At 38.5% G+C, this 11394-nt stretch overlaps 1 long non-coding RNA gene across 1 annotated transcript; it reads left to right on the top strand.

The window, feature by feature from the left end:
• The first annotated feature begins 5069 nt into the window (after nucleotides 1-5069).
• On the top strand, nucleotides 5070-10169 carry LOC116216547. The gene is made up of 3 exons (XR_004159514.1): nucleotides 5070-5980; nucleotides 6611-6693; nucleotides 6819-10169. It is a non-coding gene; the product is annotated as an uncharacterized LOC116216547 (long non-coding RNA).
• Nucleotides 10170-11394: the final 1225 nt, after the last annotated feature.

Here is an 11394-nt window from a genome sequence, read left to right as displayed (position 1 = left end):
GCCTCAGCGTTGCCCCCAGGTCACTGTGCTGCCGAGGATATTTTGCATTCTTTTCCTTTCATGCTTTTAGCTGCAAAGGAGCTCGATTTTCTCACTGGAACTAATAAACTAACTAACAGTAGTGACTTTTTCCAATTCCTTGAGTCTTCATGTGAAATAGTTTGTTGTTTGTTTGTTTTTTTTTCTTTTGGGGCTTTTATGTTGAAAGAAAACAAAGCAGGTTGTTAAGGAATGCAGGACAATAGCTGTAGCCAAGCTGTGCAATTAATCGGGACTAATGAACTGATACACTACTGGATGCTGAGCAGTGGGCTGGAACAGCTCTGACACTGCATAACTCAGCTCTGGTGCTGTGTTCAGTGCTCTGAGCTGCCGAATGAATGCTCAACAGCCATGTGGCTGCAGCCATCACCACTGTAGGAAATACCACAACTGAATAAGAGCAATGGAACAACCAATACCTGCTAACTGGGAACAGCAGTCTTACTGTAGCAAAGGGTGATAAATAATATCAAATCAGAGGCAAGGTCCGGTATTACATGTGCTGTTGCAGTGTCAACCTTCTGTGACCTTGTGTGAGATTACCCCTAGAACACACATGTGCTCACCAGGGAGCAGCAAGTGTAGAGTTAGGGATGGTCAGCACAGCACGCATTTGTCCCCAGTGTGAATTACAGGCATGCTGGTTCTGCAGTGCAGAGGAGTAGCTTTCTTTCCTCATGAGAGGAGAACTCAATTTCTGTGTGGTGCTCTGAGAGCGATTAGTGTCTGGGGAGTAATGGCTTTTGATGTCAAATAATTTGACTTGCAGGTTTTGCTTCGGTTGGCACATTCTGTTTTCCCTAAGGTTCAGTAATATGAACTGGAATGTTTTTTGTCACGCAGGCTGAGAACCAGTCTGTGGTTTGCCTGCAGGACGCCACCTCGATCAGACTCCTGTGGCTTTGACCTACGCGTACAGAGAGTTTCCAACTTAAAAGACTGAGGCGGGCGGCTCCTGAGGCTGGGAAAGAAAATTACTGTTCTTCAGCTAAGCAGGACTTAAAATAGCAATTAAAAGGACTAGCATGAGGGTGATAAAAGTACAAGGTGTGTATCTGTACCTTTTAAAGTACCTTTTAAAGTTTAAGCCTTAGTCAGGATAAACCTCCTCCTTCACTATCTCAGAGGAGATTTGGCAGAACAAGGAGCTCGGAATCAAAGATCAAACTTCATATACAGATGGAGGCAGAGAAATAAACAGTTCAGATGGCTAAATGTATTTTTTTTTTCCCCTGCACATTAACTCAATAGCAAATGAAGCAGTTTTGGACTGTTTTTCTTTAGTTCTGTACCTGATTCTGTTTTTAAGAGAGAAAGAGGTAATTGCAAGTGTGATACAGGGACATGAAAGCCCTGTCCTCTGCTCTGTACTCCTGGAACTTCCATTTCATTCACCACCAGACCTTTATGAAAAGTGCTTTCATTTCAGGAAATGACTTATCTCTGTCTCCTATCCTAAACTAATTACATTTTTAGTAGGGGAAAAAAAACCAAAAAGACTCTGACTAGACTTTGAAGCTCCTCTCTGAATAAATACTCCATGTATATTATTGAAAGTCAAAGCAAGCCTTTGAAATTAGAACCATGGTGTTGACTGCATCCTAAAATTTCACCTCCTGAACACTGCCTTTTCAAGAGTATTATTATCATCAAATGCAGTGCAGACATATCTAGGGATCGCCCACAGGTTAATAGCATAGCGAATTTCTAAAAAGTTGCCTTGCAGATCAGAGATATTGGATGTAATGTAGTTTCTGTATTGTGCAAGTACTCCGGGTGGTGGTGGTAGTGGTAAACATTTGACATGATACAATGTTTATAGCTACTTCCTCTACAAGAGAATAAAAGATTGAATTATATACCAAATTAGAATGCAATTTACTGCCAGGATTAATTCTGCTGATTTTTTTTCTAATACTTTGGTATTTGAGAATGGCATGAAAATGTTAGTTACTCTTTAGTATTCAGATTATGACTGTCTCTAATAACCCAAATCCACTTACAGCCGCAGCCCTGAGGAAAAGTCTTGTTTTTTTCTCTAGGCGTTGTTCACAAATAGTCTTTAAACATAGACGTAACTTTTATTTTCTGAGAGATCAGATCAGAATGCAAATAGGAAGGTATTCTGGTAAAAAGCAAAAAGTGCTTCTTGTGCTGTATCCTGGCTACTTGTCCTTCTACAGTTTTGTTTAGGATACTAAATAGGAGTGAAATATTTCCAGCGGTGCCTGAAGTTTCAATACTATTGAAAGATATTCCTCCAACCAATAAAAATAAATCAGGTATTATGAAGTCCAAAATGGGATATTGGATACTAAAACCAGAGTCTTATGAAGTAAATCCTTACATTTCATTTATATATATGTTATGCTGTTATATATATATTTATGCTGTCGAGATGCCTATTTTGTTATCTGCAGCATGTTTCTGTTTCCCCTACAGATGTCTTCTGAGTGCTGTTATGCACAGAGGTTGCTGCTGCTCTTTTCCTGTCTGTAGAACCCTGTGATTCTCCACATCAAAGTGCTACAACTCAGGACTGGCTGTCTGTAAGCATACCTTAAACACTCTGCAAATGCAGTTCCCTGTGTTCAGAGCTAAACTTCCTTGGATGGCAAGACCTCCATTCAATATCATGTGCAGAAAAACAAGCATTTCCTCTTCTCCACTTGTTTTTAGAAAGAATAAGAGAATGTAAAAAATATTGCAAACAATGACTGTAAAATGTCTGCTAAGGAATTTTTGTTATAGCCATGATTTTTTGTTGTTGTTGTTCTGCACCCAATGTGAAATAATATTTTTATTAAGTATAAAGAGAGATCCTACATTCCTCCAGAATGGAGTACATAGGGAGTTGTTAGTGTTTAACTCAATTATGAATGCTGAGGTGCGTAGAAGATATAAAGAGACTGAAGGCAAATCTAATTACAAAAGAAGGTCAAAGATGATACAAAGAAAATAGTGTCTAATTATTTTGCAGTGATGTGGGCTCTCCCATGTTTTACTCCAGACATATAATTCCATGGGGAGCAAACAGAAGAGGATGCTTCCAAAAATGAGGTATCTGCTGAAGGTTTTGCTGAGAACCATTGGTGGTTGGTGGACGGTTGGACTGGATGACCTCGCAGGTCTTTTCCAATTCTGGCAATCCTATGATTCTATGATGCAAACACTGTGCGTGTCACGTTGTTAACTAGTGCTTTACTCAACAAGCCTTTCTGCCAGGTAGTAAATCCCAGCTCTTCAGCCACGCTCACCTATTCAGCTAAATAGCACGATGGAAACTTAATTTTGTGAGATGCACTGTACTCCCAAAAGATGCTTTTCCTGATGGTTTGAAGGAACCGGAAGGTTTTGTCAACATGTGTGTGCTAATGGTATGACAGCTCTGCCAATAAGGTTTTGTTCCACTGCAAATACTCAGAGCATATTATATGAAATATAAAGCAGTCCAATGCCCAGGCATAAATGTGGCAAAACAAACCTAAAGATTCAGAAGCATGCTGGCTTTATGTGCGTTTCTTAAAATGTCTGATTTTGTTCATTATTTGTTTAAAAAGTCCAAGAAAAACTGCTCAAGATGAGAAGGGAGCTGCTCTAATTTTGCCGGAGAAGAACAGATGGGCATCAGGCCTCAGTCTCACATGCAAGGAATGCATTTGGGTTCTGCAGCACAGTCAAGACAACACAAAAAGTTCAGCTGAGTTTTGGATTTGTTTTCTTGAGCATTTAAGTCACTTGACTTAAATTACCTTTGGAACACAGAGTAGTTTTGCAGAAAAATGTGCACCTGGGATACAGAAGATTATTGAGAGTGTTCAGTCAGTTCTAAGTGGGCAATACACTGAGATAGCTGTTGTGGGATTGTTGCTATGATAGAAAACACTCCAGCAGAGCAGTAAAAAGTATCCTCAGGATCCCCTCTTGGGTAATAATTACACAGCCAATGGTCTAAAGGACTTTATTTGAGCTCCAGCAAGCACGATTAATCTGTGCAGCTCCACTGACTTCAGAGTGTGTATGGCAGTATCAGTAACTGATCTCACTTGCAACATCTCTCCCTTCACTGCACTCAGTTTTGTAAAGTAGAATGATTCTTGCTATTCTTTATGTTCCATACCATACACAAACCCTGGAAGTATTGTTTAGGCACCTGGAATAATGACACTTGCAGTGGCATCGACTAATGCACTTAATCAAGAAAAACTGTTTTGGAATTAGATTTTCCAGGTGAAAAATAACATGGCTGCCACACCATTGGTTTGCTTTACTGTGTTGACTAGGAACTAGATTGTAGTAGGTCGAGAAGAAGTAAATGCACACAACCTCACTGGTGCTGATTTGTTGATGGCTCTCCCATAAGTTCTGTTTTCAAATGATGAAGAGCTCTTTTTAGGTGGTTGTTTCGGTGTTATTTCTGCCTATTAATTTGTTCGTCTTTTCCAAATGACATAACAAGAGCACTTTTATCCTCCCTTGTTTCTTCTGCATCAGTATTTTTCTTCTGAGTGCTGTTCTATGCACAGTGATTCCCATGGAACTCAGATTTAGGTCCCAACAAGAAAAAGTATCTTGTTTTTAATCAGTTGCAAAGTACCTATGATTTTAGCCTCCAGATTTGGGTTGTCTGCCCACGGAGGAGCATTTGACTTGGGAGTGAGGTCACTTGAATAACTCCAAAGCATGAATAAACAAATTCTACTTGCTCTGAACAAACGTAACCCATTCTCAGGCTCATGTTTATTTACACACACGATGGATCAGACAACTTAAAAAATAACTTAACAACTTGCAGTGAAATCACAAATCAGAGGGCAGATTGCTCCAGCTATACTTTGACACATTTTGAGCTTATGTAGCTTCACTTCTCAGCCTTCTTCCCTCCCCAGGTAAATTTTCTGAGCAGAAAGTAGCCCACCCTCCAAAAAAGGATACTTAATTCACACTGAAATCAAGTAATGTCATAGTTATTATAAAGTAGTAGAATAATTGTCAGTGATGGGTAATAGCACCACTGGATCAAAAAAAAAAAAAAAAGTGTATCTCTCACATAGAAGAATTTGTCAAGCTTACTTATATAAAATACATTGTTCATATTGATATAAAGCAGCTGGCAGCAGGGATAAAAAGATTATTTAAAAATATATTAATATATTTCCACAGGAAGTGTGAAAAAATAAATTCTTCTCATTTCCAATTAGCTCCAAAAAATCTAGTTTTCTACAATTCACGTTTTTACTCCCTTTCTTATTCAGCCTATAAATAGTGATTCCTCTTCTCTGGTTCTTTCATCCCTAATGTGAATCCCTACTGCTGTTTAGCAAGTTCATTCAGATGAAAATAAAAAGTAAAAAGTGTCGTCTTACATGTTCTGTAGCCTGCATGTGCATAACGTTTGGTTCAGTTTGCTTAAGTCTCTGCCTGATAAGCCTCAGAGACAGTGCCTCTGTTTGAAAGTTGTAAAGGAAATAATTGACACCAAATAGTTTCCTGTCATGGAAAAGATACTTCTACACAGATGCAGCCAGCTAATGGCTGAGGCCAGAGTTGGAGCCAGCGATGCATGCCAGACCCCTTATCTGAAGCTTCATTTTAAACTGTCAAATAAACTAGATAAGTTAACAGCAGACTTTGTCACAGTGTTTTTAGGTCCATGCCCTTTAATTTATTATTTTTTTTTTTTAAGAGGAAATTAATAGAGGATGCTAGACAATTTCTTTCACATTGTTTTTTTTCTATTTTTTTACTGTTCCTACTTTTTTCATTCTAATAGTTGGATGAAAGTTGTCCTGCTTCTATCTCCCGTCTATGATAATTACAAGTCAAGAAACCCCATTGGTCTTTACATTATGACAACTCTCTCAAACTCTTTACTTACTTGCATCTTCCAGAACCCCAGGCAAATGCTGTCTGATGGGGAAGCCTCATAGAGCTAAAGGTATGTATAAATATATGTAGGATGTCCACTTAAGTGGAAAGTTCAGAGCTGGATTGAGATGAAGGAATAAGGACTGCATGTTCTGGCAGAAAATAAAAAGAAGTAGTCAGGAAAATGTGGGTCAGTACAGAAATGGACAATCTCCATGCCAGGCTAAAGGTTGAGAATGGTCAGCCTTCCCTTAACAGGACACAAAAAATGCAATAACCTGAAAATGTACTACTGCTCTGTTTCTAAGCTTGAAAAGAGTCTGATGTTCTTGAAGTTGTCCAGGTATTTCTTAGCTCTGTTATACAAGGATCAGAAATTATGTTGTGGGAAAATATTTGCCAATATTTTTCTCCATGAGAAATGGCAGTTTCCCTATACTGGCCACAAGTAGATTCACTACGATAAGTATCACAGGATACTAAGTGTTATTTGTAGTCCTGCAATAACGTGGTCAAAGTAATGAGAGCACTCCATTAGTGACAAACTTTGTGTGTTCTTCCTCCAGCTTCGACCGGTAATGTGGTTCAGTGACTTACTGTCATGGCATGCCATGATTTGAATATACTCCTTTGACATACTTTGCATTCATGGTAAGTATGTATTCCCTGAGGCTCAATTATTTGCTGTCTCCCTGCACAGTGATAAATTCCACTGAGATGTAGACAGCACCATCAAATCCTAGCACAAGAAACAGAAGAAGATAATGTGTCCTGCTTAAAGAGGTACTAGACACTTTAAAAAGCTTCTTTGAGAACTATCATTTTAGAATGAGATTATTCTAAATAGAATGAGTGGTAACAAAAGACAGATAACGTCTCACTGGTGTCTCTGTTATTTCATTCCTCAGATACCATGGCACACAAGATGCTGTCCAAGCTCATGGTAGATATCTAGATTAGAAGACTCATTCCCAGCTCTACAGCTGCCATGTATATGCCTGCCTCTGGAACTTAACCAGCGTGGCAGACCAGCAATGTGACTGGAACCTCGTTACAAAAGGAGGAATCCTGGCAGTGTCCTGGCACGCTCCTCAGATTGTTGCACCAACACATGCCAGTCTTTATCTGAAAAGCAGACAGAAGGAACAGTTAGGGTTTCAGTCTGACCTCAGTAGGGTCTGCATTCTGTCCCAGGCAGTGCACAGCCTCTGTCTCTGCTCACTGTCAATGCTGTGCTGTGGACTGCTGTTGTTGCCTGGGGAAAAAGAATGGGTAAGGAGCTTGGGAACTGATGATGCTGTGAAAAGGAAGGTAGCACCATATGATGTAAGATAGGTGCACTGTGTATTGCTATTTTTTGCATTCACGGATGCAGCCATCACTGTGCAGTTAATAACAAAGGCTGGTTGTAAGTGACATAACATGATGTATTCTACGAATGCAAAGTGGTTGGATTGTAATTAGTCATGTGATAACTATACATGGGATGTTTTATGCTCAGATATGTTTACATACAAGCTGACAAACAAAGAGATTGAGATACAGTTCCTGTGATTTTTTAGGTATCTGTGATAAATTAATGACTGTGGAAGCAAGCCAAAGAGTTTCAGAGTCAGAACAAAAGAAGTTGCTCAAACAACCAGCACATTTTTCATTCTAATAGTTGGACAAAAGCTGGCCAGCTTCTGCTTGCCATCTCTGTGGCTTCCAAGTCAAGGATCTCCATGGGTCTCTATATTATGACAACTCATTACTCCAAACTCTTTAGGTATTTGCATTCTCCAGAGCATTAGGCAAATGGTGTTTCATGGGGAAGCCTCACAGAGTTCAAGGTATGTAGAAATGTATATATGTCCATTTAAATGCAAAGTTTAGAACGGGGATGAGGTGAAGGAATGAAGACTGCATGTACTGGCAGAAAATGAAAATGTGTGTAGTTGCTCAAACAGTCAGAAGGTTTTGGCATACTGACTTCACCTGTATGGACTAAATACTATTGCAAATGTAGTCTAAAATGCTCCTTGCATGCAATGCCCTGTAATTTTTAATGTGCTTAGTAAAGATTTCATTAAAAGAATAAACTCGTGGTTCCACCATAAGGAAGTAGTTTACAAAGAAGCCCTTTGAAATTTAAATCAGATAGTTTTCTGCCTAATGATCTCCACAGTTACAGGGAGAGAAGGGTATGTTTTATATTCAAAATAGTACAGGATGTATTATGAAAGGTAGGGAAGTGAAAACAGATGAATAACTCTTGCTATGTGTAGCCAGCAGAAAACATACAGAGATGAAGCAAGAGTCAGATTCCTTCTGGACTACCTGCAGGTCTTCAGGAGAAAGAGCATGAGAGTGGAAGTCAAAAATTACCATCTTCAGTGCCAGTGCTTTGCACTGAGTTTCCTGTGTAATGCTGAATACGTCAGATCATGACTCAGTTTTTCTCCTTCGAAATGTGAATAATATTCCCTTACCTTGTACACTGTGAGATGTAGCTTATTAGTACAGTAACTGCTTTGCAAGTTGCAGGAGGTAGAAGCTACAGTTGGCAGAGTAATGGCATACAGTGACACATGAAATGACATAATCAGAACTGTAAAGTCAGAATTGAATATAAAGTACTTCATTAAAACTTGACCCACATTGTCAAGTGTTCCCTTTACAGATTACTAACAGTAAACTGGCTTCTAAAAGCAAGGAACTCTTCCAAGGCTGTTCTTCTATTGCAAGATGTTTTCGGATTCTGCTTGTTCTAAAAGTCATTTATCACCATTTACAATACTGAAGAAATTTCTCTGTAAGATCAATGATTATTACACATTCTGTTAAGATTTCCAGTTGTAGAAACACAGTATGACAGTAGCATAAAAAGCACAAACTGTCTTCATACTGCTTCATACTACAAAAATAATTCCCACTTTAATGAAGCAGCAAAACATTATTAGGAGAAGCAATGTGATAAAGCTAAATAAAATTAGGAAAGAAGTATCCAAAAATTATCCAAAATTAGGAAAGAAGATTCCAAAAATTAGTTTAATTACTTCTACAGACGCTTATGTGCAGTTCACACCGAAGTCAGCTAGAGTGGTTGGCATGTGTATAACCAAAGATAACATTCACAATACAAGAGGGATGCCTCTTACACAGTGTGCAGAGCTGGCTTCTTTAAAAGGATCTTTGATTTAAAAATCATGAGACCAAAACTAATTGGTAATGATCTGCAAGAAAAGTAATACTGCCAGGAAAGCTTGGTGATGGTAAACAATTAAGAAATAAATGTGAAGTCCTGAGAAAATGCCTGAACCAATGCACAGGCATGTACAATTGTTGCAGTAAAATTAAAGCAATCCAATTCACTGGGCATAACTGTGGAAAAGCTGTTGCCCCTGGGGTTGAACTCAGTCCTTTTAGTTTAACATGAGTTTTGCTTGATTAGGTAAAAAAAATACATAATCAGATATTCTGTTGGGGACTTTTTAAAAGCTTGTGTTTATATTGTAAGTGGGAAAAAAAAAAAAGCAAACTAAAATGGCCTTATTGCTATACAGGAACATAGAGGCATTTCTTAGGAAGAGAGCTTTTTGGTGAAACATCTTCCAGCTGGTTATGGCAAACAGAAGTAGAAATGCAAATGGCAGCAGTTTGTAGCCTGAGTAGAGTTAACAAGAATTGTCCCCTCTAGAGTCAGATTATGGTCACTGTAACACCAATGTAAATCTGAAGTAATCCCTCTGATTTCTATGTGAATACTCTGGTGGAACTGTGAATAGCAGCATATGTGATGAGAATTATACCCTTTGGATTTTTACAGATAAACAGAAGAGATTTTTCTTAGTATGGAAATGCATTCTGGCACCATTAAGGATAGTACAGTATTAGATGTATTTTCTTAATTTTTTTCTTTTGAATTTCCAGTTTTTACAGACAGTCCACTTCTTTCACTCTCTGAATTCTCTCACTGTGTTTCCTTGCGATCGATACTCAACCTTTCGTTGCTGGTTGTTTTTAAGCACTCAGTGATCCAACAGGCATGTCTGTGTTTTCTATCATGCTCTCTTCATCCATGAACTTCTTCATGTTTACCAAGTTATCCTTTTACCACCTGAAATCTCAGCTGTTTATGTATGCCCTGCTGCTACCAAAAACTGATGTGATCCAGTTTTGCCCCTGAAAAGATGGCACTGAGAATATAAAAAGCATACAGAATAGACAGGAACTGCAAAAACAATCTTAGATAACAATGAAGAGAATCTGTGGTTAAAAAAAAAAAAAGAAAAGCTCTAGGGAAAAAAAAAACTTTGAGTTGTATTTACTTCATTTGCTGTTGTTTCTTTTTACGTTTTTGCTAATTTTTCGTGAAAATGTATTCAATTGCCACCTCTGACAACTGGATGTAAGATCAGGCATATGACGTGCACATGTAAAAATAGCAAAAATGGGTGATCCCTAAGGAATAGTGTAAGAAATGTGGTTTCTAATCTTTTTTTAGGAGCTTAGAAAAGCAAGATTGTAGATTGGATTCAGCAGCATCAGTTTGTTTGCTGCAGACAGCCACTTAATGAAACTATCACTGTGCAATTTCTATTGCATGACATCAAAAGCAGAAGTAAGGATAGCCACCAAGTTATAGGAATTGCCAACAGGTAAGTGGCTTTCTTGATGACATGGGAGTGCTGCAAATATGAAGCTGCCATTGGCACAAGTCAAGTCATTCTCAGTTTAAGATAGTAGGAAACTCTCAACATGTTCCACAAGAGTTGCACAATCCGTCCCTTGTACATAAGATGATGCTAAGTTGAGATGCAGCAGTAGAAGAAAGAATTCATTAAAGATAAATGCAATACTTTCATATTTCTGACAGCTGCAGCAAAAGAATATTCAACTTCCAAATTGTCTGTCTGGCCTTTAAAACTTGGCCAGCTGAAAGACATCAATTATGGAATTATATTTTCAAAATGTGGACATTTTGGAAAAAAGGTCTCTTTTCTCCCCACACCACTCATTTGTCTAGACTTTGCTCTGTCCTTCCACACAATCTATCTACTGTTGGTGTGGTGTGAAAGCCCTTTTTTTCAGAAGAGGCTGGATCCTGGAACAGCCTTTGTGTATTTCCCAGCCTTGGTGACCCTTCATCTAATTTCAAATCTGAAATAAAAACAACCCCTTTTCTCTGACTCTCCTTATACATTTTAATGTCTCTCTTCCGCTCCTCTGATTTAACTCTTGACTGTAATACTCCCAAACAAAACCTTCATTAAGATTGACTCCAAAGCTGAATACAGAAAAGACCTGTTGGAACAAGCAGTTTCTGTCTGGGCAGGATTATTCTCCACTGTCTATTTACTACTGCTTCAACCAGTCTGGTTTTAAGTATCTAAAGCTAATTAGCTTCTGTAAATTAGATTTTCTTGCAGATTACCCTTGAGAGCCAGAAGTCTTACTGTAGGAGGGATCTTTCTAGTGAACTCTCTCTCTTTTTTTTTTTTT

Source organism: Meleagris gallopavo, chromosome 4, assembly GCF_000146605.3.
Source record: "Meleagris gallopavo isolate NT-WF06-2002-E0010 breed Aviagen turkey brand Nicholas breeding stock chromosome 4, Turkey_5.1, whole genome shotgun sequence".
NCBI classification, from domain to species: domain Eukaryota; kingdom Metazoa; phylum Chordata; class Aves; order Galliformes; family Phasianidae; genus Meleagris; species Meleagris gallopavo.
The sequence above is the reverse complement of the archived record's forward strand: the minus strand, read 5'-3'. Positions and strand labels throughout refer to the sequence as shown.